Source organism: Microcebus murinus, chromosome 20 (genome assembly GCF_040939455.1).
Source record: "Microcebus murinus isolate Inina chromosome 20, M.murinus_Inina_mat1.0, whole genome shotgun sequence".
Taxonomy (NCBI): Eukaryota; Metazoa; Chordata; class Mammalia; order Primates; family Cheirogaleidae; genus Microcebus; species Microcebus murinus.
Window position 1 is genome coordinate 34,124,922 of NC_134123.1, and position 25,734 is coordinate 34,150,655.

The window sequence follows — 25,734 nt, forward strand, 5'->3', positions numbered from 1 at the left end:
TCTGTCTCAAAAAAAAAAAAAAAAATTAAGAAAAATTTATCAATTTCAGGAGGGTATGCTTATCCTTTTTGTGCCATATTTTAAAATCTGTTACCTAATTCAAGGATGCAAAGATTTTTCACCTATTTTTTGTCTAGAATGTTTATGGTTTTAGCTCTGGTATTTAGGTCTTCAACCCATTTGAGTTAACTTTTGTTTGTGGTATAAGGTAGGGGCCCAACTTTGTTCTTTGGCTTGTAGGCATCTTATTGGCTTAGCACCATTTGTTGAAAAGACCATTCTTTCCTCCTTTTCAAAAATCAACTGCCCATAAGTGTATTTCCCTCAATGGAATTGATTAAATGCATTTGGTCTGTTCCACTGATCTATGCATCCTCCCGTTCGCCACTACCATACAGTCTTGATTCCTGTAGCTTCGCAGTAAATTTTGAAATCAGCAAGTGTGCATCTTCCAACTTTGATCTTCTGTTTCAAGATTGTTCTGGCTATTCTGGGTGACTTGCATTTCCATATGAATTTTAGAATAACCTTATCAATTTCTGCAAAACAGCCAGCTGGGATTTTGAGAGTAGTTACATTTAGTCTGTAGGCCAGTGTGAGGAATATCACTATCATATTAAATCTTCCAACACAAGGAAATGCCAAGTCCTCTCTGGGTCACTCCTCCCCACATTAGCAGCCGTTCCTTGATTCTCTTTCTTCTTATCTGTTTCCTTCTTAGCTTCATTAAAAATTGTCACACTTTAGCTATTTGCACCATTGATATAACACCTTTATTCTCCTGAAGGCAGAGACTATGTCATCCTCATTCATCATTCAACTGCCTGATTAACAGTATATAAAACATCGGGCAGGAGCTCAGTAAACACTGAGTGCATGAACACACACTTTCCTCTTTTTGCTTGGCTTTTGCTGCCCTGCTTTGAGCACTTGCTTTGTGCTGGGCAGTGGCTAAAGACTTTGTGTGCACTGCACCTCATTAAGCTCTCTTGGCAATTTTCTAAGAGAGCTGTTACTATTCCCACTCCACAATCCAGGAAAGGGGCATCAAAGAAATGAGGTCACTTGTCCACTGACACTTAGCTAATAAGAGATAAGAGTCAGAATTTAAACTTAAGTGGTTTTTTTGTGTGTGTTTTTTAAAGAATAAATAAAATATTATTTTTTATTTCAGAATATTACAGGAGTACTCATGTTTTGGTTACATGGATTGCTTTTGTACTGCTCGAGTCAAAGTTATAAGTGTGCTCATCACCCAGATAGTCTACATTGTACCTGTTAGGTGTGATTTCACCCTTCCCTCCTACCCTGTCCCACCTCCTTGATTTCCATTGAGTTTTACTTCCATCTGTGCACAAGAGTGCTGTTCGGTTAGTTCCAACTTAATAGTGAGTACATGTGGTGTTTGTTTTTCCATTCTTGTGAGACCTCCCTAAGGAGAATGATCTCCAGTTCCATCCAGATTGTTACAAAAGGAATTAATTCATTGTTTTTATGGCTGAATAGAACTCCATGGTATACATATACCGCATTTTATTAATCTATTCATGAATTGATGGGCACTTGGGTTGATTCCACATCTTTGTGATTGTGAATTATACTGAAATAAACATTCGAGTGCAAGTGGTTTTCTTTGTTTTTGTTTTTTGGTTTTCTTTTTTATAAAATGACTTTTTTTCCTTTGGGTAAATACCCAGTAGTGGGATCGCTGGTGGGTCTACTTTTAGTTCTTTGGGAATCTCCATACTATTTTCCATAGAGTAAACCCAGGTTTGAAAGCATTCTTCCCCAAGACCTCCTCTCGGTCATTCTGCATATTACATTTCCTGACTGCTTCCCCAAGAAGATCCAGGTCTGTGGGCAGCCTTTTGGCTGCTCCAAGTCCATCCTGGCAGCGAGTGCAGATCTGAGAGTGTGGGGTCCTGATGGATGCTCAGGTCCCAGCCAGAGACCATCCGGTGGGAAACATGGAGGCTGGAGTGTGGAGCAGGTGCCTAAGGGCTTCAGGGAGCTTTTCTCTCTTTGCTGCCCCTTTGACCCCTTAGTTTAACTTACAGTTGAGGAAACTGAGGCCCAAGGAGGCTAGATAACATACAATAGGTCACACGGCCAGTAAATGGCAGAGCTTGGGCTGGAGCCCAGGTCTGGTCTGACTTCTCTCTCCTCTCCCCACAATCTGGCACAGACAGGTGTGCTTGGTCGTGATGCATCATTTGGAAATAGAGAAACAACTGCTCTCAGAACATCCTCAGAGGATTTATTGGCTGCTGGTCTGGAATATGCCTCTTGCAAATATATTTTTAAAGTTTTGTGCAAGATTGGAATATAAAACACCCATAGATAAATATCTCCCTCAGTCTCCAATGCCACGTTCACCCTGATTTATGGAAGCATTTCCTTGCAATGGGATATGTTGGAAAGTTTGAACCTGGCTCAAGAAAAAGTGGAGTATGTTAATTTCAAGGCAAATTAATTAAAATGCAATCCAAGCTCTTTGGAAATAACTCAGAAATAGTCTTCAAGGCTTGGTGTCTGTCCAGACAGAAACAGGCCCTCCTGCCTCTGGCTAGCATGGAGACAGCCTCGTTTTGTCCTGTTTTCATCTCAGACATTAGATTTCATCTTTCAAGGAGCTCAGCTTTGGGTATCACCTAGCATTTTTGCCATCAGTATTCCAGTCTTCTCACATTTTCCATAAATATTAAATATAGAGACAACTAAGCCAGGTAGCATTTTAATCAGGGTCCCAGTAAGAATCAGGTGGGAGACATCCAAAGAAGGTAATCTGAGGAAAGTTCAACAAAAGTGCTTTCAAAGGTGTAGGCAGAATTTAAGGAAACCAGTGAGGGATATTGCAGAAGCCCCAGGTAATAAGAGCAAGGGTGCTATTAACACCACCTGTGGGTCTACAGGTGGTGGGGAGGGGGCAGGTATCAGCACCCAGAGGAGGTAGCCAGAGTGTGGGCCATCTCACAGAGCTGTGCCTCAGGTACAAGTGCTTGGCAGGAAGGAAGCTGAGGAAACACACACCCTGGTCTCTTTCCTCCCACTCTCTGATCCTCTGCCACACTTGCCCCTGACTAAACCCAGCAGAAGCAGAAGAGTGGGGAAGCCCCTGGTGCAGCCCTGACAGATGAGCCTCCTGGGGCACCGGACAGAGTAGGGAAGTTGGAGACTAGATCCAAGGGCACATGGAAGACGTCCGACACAGGTGGTCTTATCTTTGTCTCTTTCCAGATGTGTCTCTTAACACAGGACTCAACCTCTCTGTGCCTCAGTCTTCTCTTCCAGAAAGCGTAGACCATAATAGTCCTGGCACTGGTACCCTTGTTGTGGGGATGCTCAGAGTGATCCCTTAGCCACTATGGGGGCTGCCAGTGTCACTCCTGGTCACTCACAGGACTCCACAGGTTGGAAGCTGACAAGGCCCAGCTATTAAGATAGAGCTCAAGTCTATCCCCCTGCACACCTAAAAATGCCCTGAGATCCCCAAACCAAACCCCATACACCACGAGGACAACAGAAATAACAATGACATCAATAATATAACCACCTAAGATTACTGCAAGGATCGAACGAGCTGATGATACACATTAAGTACTTAGAATAGTGCGTGAACCAAGGTAAATGTGGTGGACTGAGAAAGGCGGCCCCAAGTTTTCACAGACTCAGAAATGAGAGGTTTCACCCTCTCCTATGAACAGGTAAATTCGATTTCACCATCCTTTCCATGTGGGCTGGTCTGTGATTGCTTTGGCCAACAGGAATGAGTGGTATAACAGTTCTGAATCCAGGCCTCAGAAGGTCTTGCTCCCTCTCTCTAGAATTCTGCACCCACAAGTGGGAGAGCCCAGCTATCCTGTGGGGTGGATGAGAGACCACACAAAGCAGAGGTGAGACGTCCATGCCAACATCTCCCCCACCCAGACCAGCTTGCCCCATGCCAACACAAAAGACAACCATACACACCTGACTGAGCCTACCAGAAGAACCACCCCGCTGAATCCAGCCCAAATTGCTGTGGAATTATGACTTTGAAAAATGGTGTTGTTTTAAACTGCTATGTTTCTGGGCTATTTGTCATGTAATATAAGCTAACTGATAGGGGAAATAGTCAACAATTAGTGGAATTTGTTATTGTTACTATTATTTTGTTAGTAGTAGTATTAATCAGGCTGGTTGGACCATGAGTCATCCATTCCCCCATGAATATTTGTACAGCTCTTCAGAGCCATAAATTTCCATGTATTATCTCATTCAATCTTCACAACAACCCTCCTAGGTGGTGCCATGATTCCCATTTTACAGGAATCTGGGCTTCAGCAAGGGGACTTGGTCCTCACCCAAGAGGTAGAAGAATTGGAACTGTGGCCAATGTCTAATGTTTTTTCTGCTGTCATCTATGGGTCCCTTGGGATGGTTGTTTTACATAGCCTGGATTTTTTCTAAAATGTGACATTATCTGAATACTTTACATTTGATTTTATAACTTTGTTCTTATAGGATGGGTAAAAAATTCTGTATAATTTTCCTTCTACCCTCTGTTCAAATATCCACACCAAACCCTGTACCAGCCTGCGCTCTTTCAGTTGCATGTCCAAGGCTACTCCAGCTTCAAGAGCAGGAGAAGCCAAAAGCTCCAACGGTGTCACCAAAACTCATCCCTCTCTTTCTCCACCTGCGCGCCTCGATGTGGGAGGCGCCTGCAATGGGTCCAGCCTGCTGCACTGGTGACCTGCTCTGTGTGGTGGCCCTGGGGGCATGTGCCCATCCCTATCTAACCCTCTGCTCAGGGGTACGGACAGTGGTTATTAATATTAATAGGTCTTCGGGAAAGTGCTCAACCCTGGGTCTGGGAGGAGAACAGCCAGCCCAGCCCAGCTGCCAGGAAGGAAACTGGGGAAGAGGGTCTCCCCTGAGGAAATCATGATGTCATGGCCCAGATAAGGGTGGGGGGGCTGTAGGGCCCAAACGCAGAGGGTGGATTTGACCTGTGTACCTGCCCAGTCCAAGGAGGGCCCCAAAACTCCCAGGAGAGTAGCAAGGCTTTGCACTCCAAGCACATCTAACCCTGGAGCCTTCTAGAAGGTTAGAAGACTTCACACACCAAAAGATCTGGCTTCTAAATTTACATATGTAAATCATGATATATTTTGGCACCTTCCTACCACACCCTCCTAAAATGGCTATGACCCTCCTAAAACCATCAGTAAGCCACATAACTTCCTAGTTCAGTTTCCCCATCCATAAATCAAGGTCTTTAATACTTATGCTTGAGAGAGATTGCAGATATAAAATGTCCTAGGCAAATGACTTGGCTAAATTTTTCACTTTCATTACTGCTTCGTTTTATGTAACACTTCACAAAGAGTTTATTTGCTTATATGACTAACTAGAACGCCCACTCGTGCCTGACCTGTCTGGGGACGGCATCCACACGCCGGCTCCCCCTCAATAACTTCCTGCCTCTGGGAGTCGGTGTTTCTTGGAAACACAGTTTGATCGCTGGAAGGACTCACAAGCAGGTGGCCTTGGTTCACTTCTACAGACAGAAAGTCGTTCCAGGATCAAACAGAAAATTGTCAAGTCAAATGTCAGCCTCATGCTTAGGGACAAAACTCCAAGGTAAAGGATTAATTTGCTCATAACAAATCAGATCAGTGTAGCGTATGATTTGAAAAGGTTCCCAAATCAGATAACAATGAAAGAGTCCACCCTTTCTTGAAGTGAAGATCTAGTAGTGATAGCAATGGCACTAATGACAGCAGTTCACACAGTTTGGACATCACTCTGCAGCAGGTGCTGCCCAGAGCCCTTCGTGTTCCAAATCTGACCCTTCGGCGACACTATGAGGCAGATGTTATTATATTAAAGGTGAGGAAACTGGGACCCAAAGGTAGCTGAGTGGGAACGGAACAGATGGGGAGAGAAACAAAGACAATAGTAAGTAGAGGGAGAGAAAAGAAAGAAAACACATCATCTCTAGGGTTTCTACAAAGTTTCTTCCCATGTTTTCTTCTTTCCCTTTTAAAGAGGACATAGTCACTGAAAAGGAAAAATAATATTTCTGTAGCCGAGGGAACCCTTTCATGTATCTTAGTTCTACGATTAAAGAACTTCGGGGTCTTCTATAGCAACCTTTTCTTCTCCTTAAGAGCTATCACAGTGAACCTGGGAGGGCTTCCGTCTAAAGATTGCCACTGTTCTCACAGGACGGTGGCGGTACCTGACCCTTTTTTCTTTTTTAGCAATGGCATACAAAGAACGCTGGTTTCCCCCTCCCAGCAAATGATCACATTAAAATTCATGCTCTCCTTTCCTCTTTTCACTGTTTATTTTATAAACAGAGACACGGTGTCTAAAAACTCCAGTAGCTCAAAGACACACTTTTCTAGTGAAACCTAACTACTTTCTACTTGTATATCTGAAAATGAAGCAAAGTCTCCCTTCAAAGAATTTTCATCCAAATGGATCTACTTCCCAGTGGAAGTGGCAACCTCACCCAGTTGTCCAAAAGCCATAAACCCACACTTCTCTCCCAAAGCCCTGCATGGGGCAGGCCTCTCTCCGAGGAAGTTGCAACGCTGAGAATCCCTGAGTAAGGTGGTATCTTGGAATAAACTAACTATTCTGTCCTTCGTGAATGCCAAGCAATCCCTCAAATAAAACGTGAAAGCAGTTAGAGATCATAGTTTTAAAAATCAGCAGGTAGGCACACAAAGTGCTAACCAAAAGAAAACAATTAATAAATACAACTTCATCAAAATTGAAAACTTCTGTTCATCAAAATATAAAAAGTATATTTTTATATTTTAAAAGTTTAAACAGTAAGCTTTTCAAAAAGTCTAAAAAGCAAAACAATAAACCACAAATGAGAGCAGATATCTGCAATATGTTTATCTGAGAAAGGACTCATATCCTTCTACAAATCAATAAGAAAAAGACAAAGGGTTTAATTAAAATATAAGCAAAAGCCTTGAAGAGCCAATTCACAAAAGGAGATATAAATGTCCAAAAAGCATATGAAAAAGTGTTAAATATTTTCCACCAGGGAAATGCAAATTCTGAGATCACACTGCCTACCCACTGGAAGAGCGAAAATCCAAGAAAACTGGCCACACCAATTGCGGTGAAGACGTGCAGAAACTGGGACTTTCATTCTCTGTTGGTGCAAAATGGTGCCCTGTTTTGGTTAATGGTCAGTTTTTATAAAACTAAACATATAGCTACCTATGATTCAGCAATTTCACTTGCAGGTATGTACGTAAGAGAGACAAAAACACATGTCCACAGAGATGATTGCCGATTTCTGGAAGCATTACAAATGCCCGTACACATGAAAGTAGGTAAATAAATGGTGGGTGAGACTCACAGATAGGATGTTCAGCAAAATAAGCCAGACACAAGAGAGTGTGTACTGCAGGATCCCACATACATGTGTGATCCCACATACATGTACCATATGATCCCATATACATGTACTGTGTGATCCCACATGCATGTGCTGTGTGATCCCAATTATATGGCATCCAATTACGCTGGTGGAGGTGTCACCAGGGAGGCAGGACCCGGGAAGAGACGGGAGAGGGCTGGGGTGGCGGAGATGTTCTACAATGCAGAGTCTGTCGCTTCTCAGGGAGGTGTTTGCCTGGGTGCATTTGCATATAAAAATCATTGAGCCATACACTGAAACTCATGCGAGCTGTACACAATTCACCATAGATTTTTTGCACTTAAAAGGAAAAGGTCCCTGGAACTGCAGGCCCAACCCTCCCTCCTGGCATTGGACAACAGAGACAAAAGGTGTCCCAAGTCCACCAACAAATGCAGGCACTTTGTGACTCACAGGGACCTCAGGAAGCACACAGCGCATGTGCAAGGATGACTGTTGCTCACTGTTCACACGGCCAGGAAAGGGCAACGTAGAAAAGTGTAAATTGTAGGACCCATTTTTATACTATTTAACTCCAAAATGTAAATGCACATATAGGTCAGATTAGTTGAGTAGGAACGAAAATACAGAAAGACACACACTAGGTTGTTAACACATTTTATTACTTTCCTATTGTTGCCATAGCAAATGACCCCAAACTTGGCAGCTAAAACCAGCAGAAATTTATTCTCTCACAATTCTGGAGGGTAGAAAGCCAACATTCATTTCACTGGGCCCAAACTGAAGTGTCCGCAGGGCCACACTCCCTCTGGAGGCTCCCGGGGAAACCTTCCTTGCTGTTCTCAGGTTTGGGGTCCACTGGCACTCCTTGGCCACGTCACTCCAGTGTCTGCTGCCTCTGTGGCCATGTGGCCTTCCCTTCCCTGTGCTTTTTCCCCTGCTTCCCTCTTATAAGGACATTATGAGGGGACTCAGGGCCCACCTGCTAATCCAGGGTGATGTCAAGATCCAATCGACACAGGCCTGGCCAGCTCCAGAGCAGAGGGGGGTTATGTTAGCTGGCTGTAGCTGATCAGGATCCAATCCAGGACCCCAACGTGGAAGAACAAGAATGTTTTCTAATCGTGTGCATTTCATGCAAAACTATTTCATTGCTTAAAAAACTGAACGTGTTTAAAATAAGATAGTAGAACTTTAAGTGATTTTTTTCCTTGAGGGTTTTTAAGTATGCCATTTATTTCTTTCCTATATGCACACTTTTTTCATAATCATGCATTTTTAATAACACACTTTTTATTTTAGATTCATTTTAGACTTCCAGAAACGTTGCACAGAAAGTCCCTTTGTGGCCTCATCCCATATCCCTGTTGTTACTATCTCATATCACCATGGTACCCTTTGTCACAACTAATATCGTCTTTCTTCATCAGTAAAACAGAGATAATATTGGAGCCAGCTTACAAAATTTTTACAAGGATGTCATGAACTAAAGCACACATGGCACTTTTCAAAATGCTTGGCATATAGTAAGCAGTTACAAATGCTTAATATTATTGTCATCACCATCAGCAAAATTTGGAATACACTTACATTTATTCTACAACAAAAAAGAAAGCAAACTGTTTTTAATGTTTTGTGTATATGCCCACCCTCTTGTTCTTTGAGAGTTTAAAAGAAATTCATCATTGTTTCCACTTGAAACCAAGAATGTTTGGAGAGATAGTTCTTAGGAAATCTGATTGCACCAATAACAGAAAAAAAAAAATGCAGAAACACAGTTGAAAAGATTACATTTCATTTTCTGTTCTTCTACAGAGACCTCACACTGTGAAAGATACAAGATTAGGTTGTATTTGTGGAAGAGCAAATTCACCTCATGTCTCTCCAGAAGACTGATTTATTCCACACATTTACCCCAGACCAGAAAATAACTCTATATTTCATTCAAGCTAAATCTGAGCAGAGCTAAGTTCCGTTTCACTAACTCTCTGCAGCTTGTCTGATGAGCACTTTGTATGTTGGAAGGTCGTTCTCCTTGTCTCGCTGCCTTTGTTTATTGGCATAAGGAGAGACCATAAACCTGCCGAACATTTTTTCTTTTTTATGTCTTTCATGTGTTACTTTCAGATCAAAAATGTGATTTGTCCTTTTAGAAACTGCCTACCTACTGGAAAGAAAAACTTACAACAGCTGACGTCTTTGATGCAGCCCCAAATAAATCGTAGCTGGCCTGCCTGGGGGTGGGCACCCGACGTGTCATTAGAGAAATGGAACACTAGCGTCCCTCTTTTTTTTTTTTTTTCTTTTACAGTTTTGCTGGGAATTACTTAGAGAAGAGGAATGCTGGAGGTGTACGGCGGCCTCGTTACGAACAGAACATGCCCAGGAAGCACAGAGAGGTTAATCGTTAAGGGTTTGGGCTCAGACTCAGGCTCCTGCAGTTCGGAAGTGAGATGGGCTGTGTGACCTTGGACATGTTACTTCCCCTCCCCAAGCCACAGTTTTCCCTCCATAAAGCTGAGGTAGTGCCTGCCTCTCAGAGTTGTCAAGGTGCTTCAATGACATCCCGCTTGAGAAGCGCCACCAAGTCTGGCCTAAAGAAGTTGTATAATAGCTGCTATGACCATTCGAGCCACAGTGATCAGTGCTTTGGGATGGAGAGACTGTCACGTTCTGGCTTACTGGTGACATTAATGTATAGTACATATTTTGGCTATTGCATGAGTTCTTTTGCTCCGTGGAAAAAGAATATGGTGGGTGTGTCAGTTAGAAGGTATTCCGGTGCAAGGAACAGAATGCTCAACTGTAGGTGGTTTGTGGGGGAAAAAAACATTGTATAACAATTTAAAAGCCCATAAGTAGGTGGTCCTGGGCTTGGCTTGACAACACAATTGTGCCATCCTCACCCAGGCCCTGCTATCTTTCTGCTCAGCCTTCCTCAACTGGGCTCCTTCAGGGTCTCATCTCACAGTCCCACGATGGCTGCTACAACACCGGCCACCTCAACCAGATTCAGTGGCAGCAAGTGGAACAGGATCTCTTGGCATGACCCTCCACACAATTTCCTTTCCTTTATGCAGGAAGAAATTTCGTCCCCGAAAGCCCTGCTGACTTCCCCTTTGGCGTATTGACCAATGGGGTAGGTCCGCCCGGCACTCCTGGCTGCAAGAGGACAGGCTGGTTTGGAACCATCGAGGGGAGGGTTAGCCCAGTGGAAAGAGATCAAGACAGAGGTGGAGGAGGAGAGCCAGCATTTGCTGGGGTCAGTGAAAAAGGCAGCCTTCACCTGAGGCAGTGTGATCTGAGCCTGTCTGCTCAACTCGGGCCCCCAGGACGCTATGGGAAGGGCGGTTTTACTCCATCTCTTACTGATAGGACAAGCCCTGCGCTCTAGCCTAAAGCAGCCAATAAAGATGCAGTGCCAGCCACATAAGTAACTCTTAATTTTAGAGTAGACGCATTTAAAAAGTAAAAAGAAACAATGAAACAAATTCATTTATTTAGCCCAATATACCCAAAATATTCTCATTGTATTATGTAATCAATATAAATAATTAATGAGATTTTTTTTTCATTCTTCTTTTTCATACAAATTCAAACTGAGGGTCCACACCTAGGGGCTAGCTCGGTCCAGGCCAGCTGACTACTGGAGGGAAAGACTCTAACGCCTTATGGAGATGGACTAGCAGCAAGCCTTCCTTCCTGCCCTCTCTCTTTCCTTTGTCTTAACACTTCCTGCTCAGGGAGATAGTGCTGAGCTCCAGGTGGGAACTTGCAGCCAGCAAACGGCCTCTGGCGTTCCCCACGGCAGTGAGCACAAGCGCCTGGGTGCAGTGAGGGGAGGCATCTATCTGCCATTGCAGCTCAAGCCAGTCTGCTGCCAATATGGAATTTCTTTGATGTCTTCTGTGTTATCCTAAAAAATTTACGGAGATTTTACATTCTACTCCAAGATATATCCATGTTTGTTTGAATACTGAAAATGTTTTGAATTGCGTGGCATCCAGGAAAAATCAAAGCTTAGCATGTTTATGTTAGAACTCCCTCTGCCCACTCTGTGTACCTTTGGGGTTGGGTGCACCCCAATCTCAGAGGCACGGGATTATCTGATCTCCATGCTTCCTTCCAGCTCTGGGTACCCACAACTCTTTTTTCAAAATGAAGCTGGATGATCCATTCTCTGGCATTTAGGCAATCCGAGAGGCTGTGTAAAATGTTCTTTTGTTGTGGTGTGTTTCTTCCCCTCTTAACCATTCCAACCGGGGCTAACCCACCGGCTGGGAGGCCTTCGATGGTGGATCTTCCGGCTGCCCCTCATGCCAGTAACTCTCCCCGTGTGTGCTGAAAATTGCCCGTAGCTCCCCCTGAAGCTCACCAGAAATGCCTTCTAAATGTTTCCCCAGAAAAGACTCCCTCCTGGAAGTCTTTCCAGGTGGTTCCTACCGAAACTACTTCTGAAAAACCAAATATTTAGACAGAGATCCCCAATATTATGAAAATTCCTAGTCCTTTTTAGAAAAAATATATTAAAGTGGTAAATTTTATAATTATTATAAAATGTTTTATATATGTAAATATTTTATATTCATCAATATAAATATAATTGAATTTATTATATAAATACATGTATAATATATGAATATAATATATAATTATACAAAACCTTTAAAAAATCATATATAAAACATATATTGTACATAAATAAAATATAAAATTAGATAAGTATATAATATAGTATTAACATGTTAAGTTTTATTATAAGTTAATAATAAACAAAATATTTGTTTATAAATGAGTAACTATGTTATAAATTGTATTTAAAATTGACTTAAAGATTACCATTAATAAGGAAGCCACTAAGCATCTTTAGTGTAAAGAGCCCATGAGGTTTGAGGTGCCCGGGTAGGCTCCCAGGCAGCCTGTGGGGGTTTGTGTCTTGGCAGGGGGCTCCCCAAGACCTCGGGGTGGCTTGGTGGTGGGGCTGGAAGTGAACCTGGAAGTATTCCAGAGATCCCAGAGGCCGTCTGGGGCAGGCAGCGTAGCTTTCGGTGGCAGCTTGTGTTTTCCAAAGGTAGCCACCACGTGTGTCCCATGCCACTCCCCCCCCCCACGGCCGTGTGTACTTCTTGGGACATTATCTTGGTGCTCCCTCCACTAAGCAGTGTGGGGTCTGTGTGGCCCTGGGTGGGACTTTGTGACCATCTCAGCCAGTAAGGTATGGTAGAAGCGACTGCCAAGACTAGACTGTAAACATGCCACCGGCTGACGCCTTGCACGTGTAGAACTCTGATTCCATGCTGCGAGGGAGCCCAAGCAGCCGAGAGGCAGGCCAAGCATGAGGCCCCAGGGACCGGCCAGCACAGGCCGCCAGGCATTCGAGCGAGCCCCACCACCAAGCCACCCCGTGGCATGCGAGGCAGACCCCACTGGAGCCAATAAAATCACGCATCAAACAGCCCCGAGACTCTTCTCGAGAGGCCAAAGGACCCAGTGCTCTCTCCCCAGTGTCGGCACAGACCGGTCCTTCTCTAAACCAGCGCATGGAGCAGCTGGCTGAGGTTAGGGGCCTCGTCACAGAAAAGACACACCTGTTCATACGTTAGAGTCTCGCATGGTTCAGGAAGATGCTTGCGCTGTGCAGGCTGAGATGATGACCAAGACCTACCGCGGGAGCAGCAGCTTCTCATGCACACCACACACACATGCACATCACACAACACACACACACACACACAAAACACACCACATGCACGCAGTGCTGAGAGTGAGCAGGTGACTTTGCAGACAGGACCCACCAGACACCTGAGCGAGTGTCAGCACGTGTGACATGCCCCATGAGCAGCGCAGCCGCCGGAGCTGGGGTGACGATGGTCGTGGCTGCGTGACCATGGGGCTGCGGCAGAAACCATCCAGAGTCTCCTTACGGGTCCAGCCAGGATCCCATGGGGCTGCTAATGACATACAATGTAAGCACTGATTTAAAGTCCTAAAATCTAACAGATTCGAATCCTGAAACAGATCTGGCCCCCAGGGTCTCAGATAAGGGACTGGAGGGAAAGAGAGTCCCACTCAGGGACAAGTGAAAACATTGCGGCCGGCAACATTCCCAGGCTGAGCTTGGGTTTCACGTGGATTATCTCATCTCTCCGCACGCACCCCAAGGGCCGGGAGCCGGGCAGTGCCCCATGGTGAAGCTGCCCAGCCTCCGCCGTGCTCAGCTGGCCACCGCGGGGACAGCAGGCCGCCTGGGCGCAGAGGCCACGTGCACACCCAGCCCTGGCACGATCAAGTTTCCCGGCGCCAACACTCCCTCCCTGGCCGCTGCCGACCTCAGGCTCCGCATTAAACACCAGATTAGAGCTGTTTGTCACAGGATTTACAGGGATTTCCCCGATGGCAAGAGATCCTGCATTTCCCGGGACATTTAATACAGCTGCCGGGGGCTCCCTGCAGCCGGGAGCGGGCAGCTAGGGCCAGGGCGGGGGTCAGGGCAATGGGGAGTAGGAAGATGTGAGACCCAGCAGGAGTGAGTGGACCCTGGGCCCAGACAAATCCCCTGCGCTGTGAAACCAGGGGTCCCTCACAAGTTCACCCCTGAAAGGCTGAGCCACTCGCAGACTCTGTTGAGAACTAATAGCTCAGCTCTCAATCACAGGGGTCCTGTTGGAACCCCAGCCCTGCTCCTGCCTCTGGGATGTTGAACAAGGCACCATCGCCGTGTGTGCCTCGTTTCCGTGTCTGTGAGGTAGAGATGTTAACAACCGTGGAGGTGTGCCCAGGACTTTTCAGACGCCGGGACACGTGCAAAGATCTCAGCCTCCAAAAGACGACGTACAAGAAGGTCCACGGCCACGCCATTCGAAGCAACCAAAAAATGGAAACAACCCAAATGTGCCCCCACAGGGAGATGTACGTGAAAACCAGGACGTGTCCATAAAACGGAATTCTGCACTGCAGTGAGAAAGAGCCAGACACCGCCAGCCAGACACACAGGTGAACCTCACACATGAAAGACACCAGTGTGAAACCGAACGTGCCGTGGGATTCTGTGGACATAACGTCAAAGAGCAGCAAAACCAACAGCAATAAAAGTCGGACTCGGGTTGGCTGCGGGAGACACACCAGCTAGGAAAGAAGGCCAGGTAGTCCAGGGGTGGCGGGACTCGCCTTGTCTCTACCTGGGTGTGGTCGTGCACACTTGGCCACTCACGGAGATGCACACGAAGTGGGCGCTGAGCTGCTCCCCAAGAAAAAAGCAAGTGCTGGTGGGTCATGAGACTCAAAAGGGGGGTGCCCGAGGCGTGACTGTGTGTGACCCTGGCGCACCAGGGCTGTCTGTCCTCCCCAGCAAACAGACGAGTGTCTGTAAAGGCCCAGGAGGTTTTATGCCCCTTAGGGGTTTGTCACTTTTCTCTTAATTCGGGTTCTTTCTGGTTGATTCCATTGCGCCTCTCTGGTTGGGATATTTTTTTTCTTTTGAGGGAAAAAGAACAGTTGGGTGGTGGCAGGGCAGTGCCGAGAGGAGAGCGAGAGCGAGTTGGGCCAGGGCCAAGGTAACCAGCTGCCGTCCAAGACAAGCCTGTCAGTAACGCTCCCTGGAATTTCCTCTGTATGTGCTCGGGGCTCAATTTTTCCATAAAGTCCCACGTTCCGGCGGGGGACCCGGCAGGCCCCCGAAACACAGCTCCGTGGTCAAAGGCTGGCCAAGTGGCCACCTCCCGTTGCAAGACCCTCGGAAGGACCTTGAAATGGCCCTGAGCTACGGTGGACGATGGCTTTAATTTGTCCTGGGAATGAGCAGGTCCCAGCTGGGCTCAGAGTGAGGCCGGGAACCTTCCCTCCCTTCAGGCTAAAACACCTCCCTGCGGATTCTTTAAACACCGCTGTGTTTATCTAGAAGGCAGCAGGCAGAGTCTCTGCTGAGGCTGACGTTTTGAGTGAACCCGCTTTTCACCTCCCAAGCAGGACTCTCTGTCCCCTTCTCTAGAGGTGGGCCCGGCAGGGGGACAGCAACAGCCTGGGGGGACCCTGGCCCTGCTGCGCAGGTGGCTCCCTGGCTGTCCAGCGAGAGGTGCGGCCATCCGATGGCTGGGACCAGCCTCATTAGTATGCAGGGCGGAAGCCTCGGCCTCCTGCTCCAGCGTTTCTGCAACAGCCTGGCCTGCAGGGTCTGGTTTCAGCAGGAGCATTCTCTGTGTGGAGGAGGCTGGTGAGCACTTTCCAACCCCCCAGGACCCCCAGATCAGGCTGTGTCACCCTCCCCTCACATCTGCAGCCTCTCCTGTCCTGGTACATACTCAAGCCCAGCCCAGCCCCCACGCTGGCTGGGTCTCCACAGACTTGAAGGTGTTCTTGTTGCTGGTTTGTGCATATGAATTATGGAAATCATCTTGTTGGAGGATAATATTCATGCAGAAAAGTGCACGGCTCAGTGAGTTGTCACCAACTGGATATAGCCAGAAAACCAGCACCTGGATTGGAAAACCAAGCAGCACTCTGGGGTCCCCCTCCGGGCTCTGCCTCGCCCAAAGACAGAGTGTGCGGGTGTTTTCCAGCGACCATTCTCGATGCATTTCCCCACTCTGCACTGTGGGGGGCCCTCTGCAGGGGGCTCTGTGCACATCTGGCCTGTTTTCCCCACAACCTGCCTCTTGCACCATGGCACAGTCTGCCCCACCCACTGCCCCGCCCACTGCCGGGGGGGGGGGGGGGCACACACCAGCGTCCCAACACCACAGGCACATCCCCATCCGTGCCTTGCATTAGGGACCTAGTGAGGGTGCTTAGAATATACACAGGGACACAGAAGTGTTGAGTGTGTTAGCTTCCTATGGCTTCTTCACAAAGCATCACAAACGCAGTGGCTTAAAACAACCCAAAATTGTTGCCTTCACATTCATTCTGGAGGTCAGAAGTACAAAATGGGTTTCGCTGGGCAAAAATCAAGGTGTGAGCTGGCTGCTTGCTGGAGGCTCCAGGGGATGATCTGCTCTCCTGGCTCCTGGGACCTCCAGCATTGCCCAGCTGTGGCCCCGTCATTCCAACTCTGCTTCCGTCCTCATATCTTCTCTGCCATGAGCCCTCCTGCCCACCTCTTGGGAGGACCCTGTGATGACACTGAGCCCACCTGGGTAGTGCACGACCATCTATCTCCCCATCTCACAGCCCTAAACTTAATCATGTCTGCAAAGAGCCTTTTAATATTCAGGGTAACATAGTCATGGGTTCTGGGGATTCGTGGATGTCCTTGGGGTGGAGGTGGGGACTCTGTCTTGTCTACCACATTGGGTGAACAGTGGCCCAGTGTGTCTAAGCAGAACCAAACCTTGAGCTTCCAAAGGTTTGCACCAGCAGTTTATGCTCCAGCCAGCAGAGCACGCAAGTTCTTATTTCCCCATACTCTCACCTTCCTGCCTTCTGACCCCACTGCCTCCCCTCCCAGAGCCCTGCTTCAGCCTGACGTCACCCATGCCCAGGACCTGGGAGAGGGCAGACCTACTCCTCCCTGGCCCCACCTTGGAGGATACCCCCCTGTGAGATGAATGGGCCTCCACGGGGTACATCTCTTAAAACACAATAAAACATAATACCCAGTGCTGGCGAGGCTGCGATGAAAAGGGCAGCCCTGTGCACTCCCCATGGGAACAGAAAGCAAATTGGCAACGAGTTCCAAGAGCCTTGACAATACTCAGACTTTTTGATTCTGCGATTTGTTCTGGCTAGCTCTCCTGAATCCATCACATGGGAGGTGCTGGATAAATAGCTGTTCAGCTGAATTGGACTGGACCTCAAGGCAGCCGAGGCGGGTGAAGAAGAGGAGAGTTAGAGGTGAGTTTTGGGTATGACTCACACACCCTTAAGGAAAATAACAGCATGTGAGAGCGCCACAGGGAAGTTAGCAAGTTCAGGGCTGAGGAGGGGCATTCCTTCCTGTCTGGTGTGTGGCCGCCCTGTCCTCGCCCCCCCATCAGAGACCTGCACCCCCCAGCTCTCCTCTTCCTGCCGTGTGTAAGGGTCACTGCTACTTTCCAGCAGAGCAAATCATAAACATTGAGCAAGAAAAGAGAGAGGAACATGAGTCAGAGAATGGGGAAGAGAGAAAGGAAAGAGAATTCTATGGTGATTCAAAAGAAAAGGACTCCCGCTAAAAGTTCGGATTCTCCTAGTGGCCGCTATGGCATCTATTCAGACAGAGCAATGATATCAGACCGTGGTCCTCACAAAACACAGGCTTGACTGAGGTCACTGCCCATCTGATTAAAAACAATTTGTGCCACTCTGGCTTCAGGACAAAATAGCATCTCTGCCTTGTATCCCTCGAATACTTGACAGTGTGCAAAATGCTTTCTCTAGTGATCACCACCTTTAGGTTCTGCATGCTGGGAGTAAGGCTGGCTAGGACCAGCCTGAGCACAAAAACCTGGGTGCAGGTGATCGGGAAACTGAGGCTCAGTGGGGTCCAGCTTCCGTCCCATGGAGCCAGAAACACTCAGAGCTCAGCCTTTGGAGCAAAGCCCTGAAGACTCTGTGAGTTCTCAAAGAGGCATAGACAGCGGAGTCCTGGTGCTGGGCACCTTCAGTCTCTGCCTCCCCGACCCAGTGCTCCTCCACCTCTGGCTCCCCCCACCCCCTGATCTGCTGGTGCAGCTGGTGGGTCCCTACCCACACCTTGCAGAACCCCTTCCTGAAACCCACCCCACATTAACTGGGCTGTGTGTGCTGTCTTTTCCTGGGGAGCGGGGGATGCTTGGTTTGGAAAAAAGGTATTCAAATTGCTGTAATTTTAGGGACCAGGACACGTGTAGCCTGACAATAGATTATCATGACAAGACAGACTCACTTTCGTAAGGCCAAACCGTGGCTCATTCAGGCAGCTCTCTGGCCACAGGTCCCCCTGGTGACCTTCCGGAAAGCCACGTGGGCCAGGCTGCACCCAGGCTTAAGGCCCTTGGTGGCCGCCTATCACCATGATAGAGTTCAAGCCTCTCCTTTTGTCCAGCTCCCAGAGCCTCTGGAATCCTGGAATCCCATCCGCACACCCCCAGCCCCCACACCCTCCCCCCATGTGTTTCACCTCTGACCTCTGGCCTCTGCTCTCTGGGAACTCTCCTGTGAAGCCTCCCCTGATGGGAAAGGGTCACGTGACAGGAGGAACACAGTGTAATTCTACCCCTTGCTTCTCAGTCGCAAGGAGGCCCACAGCATCTCCTCTCAGCTTGGTCCCTGCAGGACAGGGCCTGGGCCAGTCTCCATCCTCACACCTCAGAGGACACCTGGGCCCGTGGGCGGACTGCCCGGCGGCCAGGCCCGTCCTGGCACCACTGACAAACACAGCGCACGGACGCCGCTCAACCTACGGCAGAGTCGAGTCTGGATAAACCCATCGTAAGTTGGAAATATCATAAGTCAAAGATGGACTTTCACCTTAAGGTATTTTTGATTTAAGGTGAGTTTGCCCAGATGTGGACCAGGGCATGTCCAGGAGCGCTCTGAGTGCCCATCGCTTTCGCCCCATCATAAAGCAGGGACTGTTTGTAGTGTGTTTGAGATCATGCAACACCGAAATCACGCTGACGCTGGTTGAGAATCGTCAGATTGTTCATGAAGATAGGAGCCCAGCAAAACACACCTGCCTGGAGCCCCCGCATCCTAAGGACAGTGGTGACAATAGTGTCGTCACTGCTATGAAATGCTTATAATTACAACTAATAATGAATAGTCTGTGTCTGCCCTAAATTTAATAGCAGTAAAGACGCCCCCTCCTCCAAGAGGTGAGGCACTTTGGAAGCCGAGCAGGGGCAGCCCTCGTGTGCCCGAGGCACAAAGGGCCCACGGGTAGGAGGTGACACGTCCAGTTTCCATCCGAGTCGGGCTGCGGGAGCCAGTGCCCTGTGTCCTATCTGGAGAGCTACTGAGGAAGGAGGCAGGAGGAGAGTCCTTCCGGGGGCAAGGACATGAGCCAAATCTCCCTGAAATCATAAAAATGCTGGAACTTGGAAGAAAAGAGCCAAGATCATCCCCTCAAACTGGCTTTGCATTAGAATCAGCGGTGGGTTACTAAAGGTCGGCCTCACCCCGAAGCCCTGGAGATCCTGCCCCAGACAGGAGGGGGCCTGGGAGTCGGATCCCAAACTTCTGGGTGATCCAGCCGCAGTGAGGGCTGGGAACTACCAAATTAAATTACCTCTGACTTTCTTCCTTTTCCAGCCTTCTAGACCTTCTAGCACCTCTAGAAGAGATGACTCCCTGCCTGTCTCACGCAGTGCAAGCATGGCCTCCCATGCCCCGTCTGTGCATTCTACGTAGGAAGTTGAGACTCAGAGTGATGAGGCCAGTCACAAGGTCACATGGAGGGTCACTAAAGAAGCCAGGAGTGGGTCTCAGCTCACTGTCCAGCCCTTTCCTCTGATACCAGCTGCAGCCTGGCCTGCGGGGGGCTTTTCCCTCTGCCACGGAGCGACACCAGCCTCTGCTACAGACACGAGTGTTGAGACATAGAAGCGGACTAGAGGGGTAAAGGTGCCATGCTGGTGGGTGCCCTTGTCCCCCTGGGTGAGTCCAGCATGACAAGATGCCTCACCAAGAAAGCCACCCCGGTCTGCACCAGCCCCAGGCGCCAGCGGCACGTTCTCAGAACCTCCGGGGAAGATCTGCTCGCGGTGCCGTGTGGGGCCCGAGCGAGGCCCACCTCGGATGCTGTGGTCCCGTCCCGCAATCTGTTTCTAATTCCCTGACACAGGGGGCAATGCACCCCCTCCCTTGCTGCCGCGGGCTTCGCATGCCTCAAGGATTACACGCTGAGTGAACTCTGTCCGCGCGGCCGAGTCAGCAGGGAGCGAGGACAAGGCGTTCCATTGTTCCCCGCCTGCCTCCCCAACGCCCTGATTGGCAAGAAAATGTCTCCGAGAGACGGATGGAAAGAAAACATTCCCGGCCGAGCCTCCCGTCAGGCGGGTCGGCCACCACCACTGGGACTGTCTTCGCGGGAGCTGGTGGGCAGGAGATCTTTCCTGTTAGCGAACAAAGCTCCCTTCTCCCTCAGCTCCCTGTTCCCAGGGAAAGGAACCTCAGAATTGGGGTGAGCCCCCAGGGGACCATGCACTCAGGTTTCCAGCCAGGCCACTTTGCAAACGCGGCACCTACCACGGTTTATTAACACAATCGCTGCTGCTGCAACTCACAGAGCGCTTGCAGCATGTTGAGAATTGCACCGAACTCTCTGTAGCAAACACCAGGCTCTGGGGCCTGCACCTTCCGTCCCGGTTAATCCTAACAGCACAACTGCAAGGTGCGTACTGCCTCAGTCCCATTTCACAGACAGGAAGACGGAGATTACAGGAGTGAAGTGAGCCCCCAAGCTCACTGAGTTTAGCTGGTGAGCAGCAAGAGGAGTTGGAACCCGAGTCTGTCGGATTCCAAAGCCCAAGACCCAACCATTCTGCCCCCCTTGCTGCCTCCTCCTTGAGGAAACTCAAAACTCCTCCCCAATCTTCATCCTACGAGTCCCATGAGTGTCACCCCCACACCCCCTCGCTGGCGTGCATGGTCTTGTTCAGGGACACAGTGACAGGAGATGAAATGCCGTGGCCACGGCCGGGGGAGGGGGGGCAGTGCTGTCAGCTGAGTGACATGGCTCTGGACACCTGCCCTATGACACTGGACACCCATTCTAGAGCATCTGGAGGGGTACCCTGAGGCTGCCAAAACAAAGCGCTGCAAAATAGGGGGCTTGGCACAGTGGAAAGTTGTTCCGGAGGGCAGAGGTCCCAGCCCTCTATGCCAGGGTCTCCCTGCCTCTCCTGGTGGTTGCCCAACTCCTGGGTTTGTGGCTACGACGCTCCCATCTCTGCCCCTCGTCACACGGCCTCCATGTGTCCCTGAGCACCTGAGTCTCCCTCTTCTCATAAGGACACAACCACTGGGTTGAGGCCACCCTAATCCAGCTTACCCGAATTACAACTGAAAAGACGATATCCAAATAAGGCCGTATTCTCAGGTTCCAGGTGGACATGAGTTTCGGGGGACATGAATCCGCCAAGCACGCCAGCTATCCATCCATTGACCCTCGGACCAGACCGGCATTCACAGCAGCCACTCTGACCCGGGACTGTGTGCTTCAGACCCGGGACACTGGGGGCCCAGCCACGTGGGGAAGGGCTTTGGAAGCCCAAAGAAGGAAGAGGTCACTTGTGTCTGGGGACGGCTGGGGACAGCAGTGTGGTGAAGGCAGCATTGGAGCTAGGCCTTGGAGAAGGAGCAGGGACACCCCATGAGGGTCAGGCGGGCACCTTGAGGAAGGAACGGGACTGGGCTGTGTTTTGGGTTCGTGTGTCTTTAACTTCAACAACCGGTTTCTAAAGAGACTTGTCTCCTGTCACCGTCTACACCACCCCAAGGGCCAGTGATAAGCTGTAGGAAGCGTAAGCCTTCAAGACCCCCCTTCCCAGCCACAAGGCCCTCACATTGGCCATGAGCAGGTGCTTCATCCCGGGGCTCTGGAGGAATGGGAGAAACTGTGGAGGGGCCTGTGTCAGTCCCAAGTCATCCATGACCATCAGCATCATGTTTTAAGCCACAAGCCTTGGTTCGGAGCCTTTCCTGCCCACCACTGTGCAGACAGGTGCTTCCTCACACCTGCCGCCAAACCCCAGGCCACGAATTCCACCCAGTGGCTGCTGGTCCCCAAGTGAGGCTGGCTGACCTCAGCCTATTCTTCTCATGGGAACAAAACTGCCTTCCAGCCATCCACGTGGCGTGTGAGGCTCACAGGGGCGGACAGAATCATGGAACGTCCAACAAGCATGGGCTCCAGACGTCCCTCTCCGCTGCCTAGAGCAGAGAGCGTGAACGGGGCTCCCCCAGAACGTGGCTTTAGGGCGTGGGGGGAGGAGAGGCTTCTGGGTTGTTTGGAGAGCTGAGTGACAAGAAAGGGAGGAAGGAAAGCCCCTCAGGGGCCGGGCCCCCAGTGCACATGGCTCGCGGCCCCACAAGTGGAGAATTGACGCCTTCTGGAGCAAGTGCCGAGTGTATGCCCTGGTCACTCCTGAGCCCTAACGTGGGCAAATTCACTGATGTCACCGCAGCCCTGCAGAGACGGGTTCTTATCTTTCCATTCTGCAGAAAAGGAAAATGACGCCCAGAGAAGTTAAGCAATTTGACCACGGTCACACAGCCTAGCAAGCCACAGACCTGGGCTTCAAACCGGGAAAGCCAGCCTGTCCCTGCTTCACGTCTGCTTCTTCACCCACCCCATGTATGGCCAGGTTGGAGTCCCCGTGGCGGCCTGGGTGGGGGACGTCAGACCCCGGCGTGGAGAAGAGCGGGTTGTGGGAGAGGCCCTGCTTTCTGTCATTCTTTTACCTTAAGAAGCACATGAGCTGTGTCAGGAACATTCACCCCAGACGTGGAGGAGAAGGAGGAGGAGGTGGAGGTGGTGGAGGAACCTAGCGTCATCAGTCACGGCTTCAGTCTAATTCCCATTGACTCAAGAATACTGAGGGCGGGCAGGTGCGGGGACCTGACCCGACAAACCTCCTGTGAAGAGACTGTCGGGGTTTCGCTGCAGCCACTGTCCTCCCAGACTCTCTAACACACCCCACCTGCAGCACGGCCACACTACGTGACCACACTCCATCCAGTCATGCTTGCTTATTCCAGAATGTTCTGGGATACACATGCCAATGAGTCATCACTGAGCAACTGCTCTGGGTCTTTCTTTAGTGACCAGCCCAGTGCTAAATCTGTCATTAGGTGGGATAAGTGACATCACAGACAAGACAGAGCACCTCAGAATGAATACCTTGGGGCTAGGGTAGGGCCAGGGGTTAGGGATTGGGTCAGGGGTCAGGGGTTAGGGTCAGGGGTTAGAGATAGGGATAGGGAAAGGGTCAGGGGTTAGGGTTAGGGTCAGGCCCCATAGGATGCCTTCCCTTGCCCAAAGGGTGAAGAGAAGCCACTGAGAATGCCACCACATTGGGACTCAGCCTCCAAAGCATGAATTCTGGGGCCACAAATATTCAAACCACAGCACTCTGGAAGTGGGAGCTCCAGGGGCACAGGTCAGGGCAGTGGAACACTTGGGACAGTAAATCTTATCACAGGCCATATAGGGATGGGTGACCAGGTGTCTCTCACCTGGAATTACACCAGCAAGAGCCCCACACCTGGCTGTGGCCTTCCTTTCTAGCAGGGTTTGATGCTGGCATGAGTTAAGAATCCTAGAGGCTCCAGGGATGTGGGAACACACAGATGCAGCATTGCAGCCATGCCACTCCCCGGCCTGGGACTCTGAGTGAAATGCAAACTCACCCCCCCACACCAATCATGAAGCTGGAAGCTTTGCGACCTGCCCCGACCCCTGACCTCTGACCCCTGACACTTCCCCCATGACCCCGACTCTCTGAGCTCCAGCCACATGGGTCTCTTCTCGCACTGAGTCCCCTCCCCGTGGGTCCTTTAGCTTTGCCCTCCACCTACAATGTCCATCCCTTGTCCTCCCACTCACACCCGGACCCTGTCCTCCTACAGGGGACGGGGCAGGTGTCATCTGCTCGTAAGGGCCCCTTGGACCACACTAACTCCCCCTCCCTTAATTCCTAGCAAGCCTTCCTGGTCATTAAGTTTGTATCGATTTCCTTTCTAATCATCTGTCTCCCCACTAATTCCAAATCCCACGAGGGCAAGCGCAGCATCTGTTTTACTCCCCGCTGTGTCCCCAGACGCTTGCAAGTTGCCCCGAGTTTCTGGCAAATGAATAAATGAATTTGGCTTCCTGAAGTTCTCTGTGTGCAAAGGGAACCCCCAGCAGGCGTCACTAAAACAGGAAACCTTCTAAGAAGCACAATAGCTGGTATACGTGGCAACTGCCCCCAGATACATCCAGGGGTTTAGTGACTCCCCGAAAATGCCCACATCCTAATCCTTGGGACCTGTGAATATGTTACCTTATGTGGCAATGGGGAATTAAGGCTGCAGGTAGAGTTAAGGTTGAGCTAATCAGTGACCTTAAAATAGGGAGGGTGGCCTGGGTCACCCAGGTGGGTCACAGTAATCACAGGGTCCTTAACTGTGGACAGAGGAGGCGGACAGAGATTAGGGACGGATGTGATGACAACCAGGTCAGAGAGAAAAAGTGCTGCTGGTTTCAAGGCGGGGGGAGGGCACAAACCCAGGGATGCGGCAGCATATAGAAGCTGGAAATGGCAGTGAATGGATCCTCCCTGGAGCCCCCAGAAGGAACCAGCCCTGGTGACATCTTGATGGGTGGCAGCGGTGGGGCCGTGGACCAGGCAGCAGGCCCAGGTGCTGCCTGCCAGGTGCAGCTGCAGGGACTGAAGGAGGTAACAGGTGAGAACTCAGCACAGCACGCGGCACACCGCACGTGGCAAGTCACATGGTTGATAAGCTCAGCCTCACCCAGCTTAAAGGGCCAATCGCTTTTCTCTCCCGGATGATGCTTCCTAGCTTTCCAGGCTACCCTTAGCCCCTGGGCTGGGCTGACTTACTCCACGTCCACAGGCATGTGGTCATAGCAGGTCAGAATTTCCACGGTGCCGAGTCCTGCGTGTGGGTGAGCCGCCCAGATCACCTGGGAAGGTAACTGTCCCCCCATCACACAGAGGTGCACACAATGGCTCTGTCTCGTTCCTCCTGCCGCCTCTGACCCGCTGCGGTGTTGACTTCCAGAGCCAGCGTGGTTTCCCGCTCACCCGCATCCGGCAAAGAAGTGGGTGAGTTGCCTCCTGGAAGTGCGGGAGCTTTGGTCTTCCTTCCCGTCCCCGGGACCGAGGGCAACACAACACGTGGACACGGAGATGGATTTTCTCCTGAAGCGGGCCCTGCAGGAGGGCAGGCCCAGCGCTGTGAAAACCAGCCGTGTACTCGTCTGAGAGGGGCAGGCGGCCATGGAAAACAGCCCTGCCCAGCTCCCTCCACGACACAGACCGCCCAGCAGCCCCTTCCCGCTGCCCCTCTCCCCGGGACCCTGGCGCCGGGGCTGCGTTCGGCCCTGAAAAACGAGAACGGATTTGGGTGAGAGGTGGGAGGCAACTGAGCTCTGCAAAGGGGCCCTGGTTATTTTAAAAATTAAAAATAAGTTATCAGTGACTTGGGGAAAAAAGCATTTCCCAGGCATTGTTAAACTTACAGGGATCTCAGACCCCTTTGGAAGTCTCACAAAGCCAATGGGCCCTACTCGGAATGTTTTTAAATGTATAAAATTTGCAGGATCACAAAAGAAACAATTATATTGAGATTCAGTTAACAAAATAATTTAAATTGTGATATAATCAGATGTGTACCTTTTTAGAAACAGATCACACAGACACGAAGTAGCACGGAGC

The 25,734-nt window shown here is 49.8% G+C and overlaps 1 protein-coding gene across 1 annotated transcript in view; it reads right to left on the bottom strand.

Moving 5' to 3' along the window:
* The window catches only part of MTHFSD (methenyltetrahydrofolate synthetase domain containing), a 427,514-nt gene that overhangs the window by 328,727 nt on the left and 73,053 nt on the right, over positions 1-25,734 (bottom strand). The gene's annotated exons all lie outside the window — the stretch shown is intronic.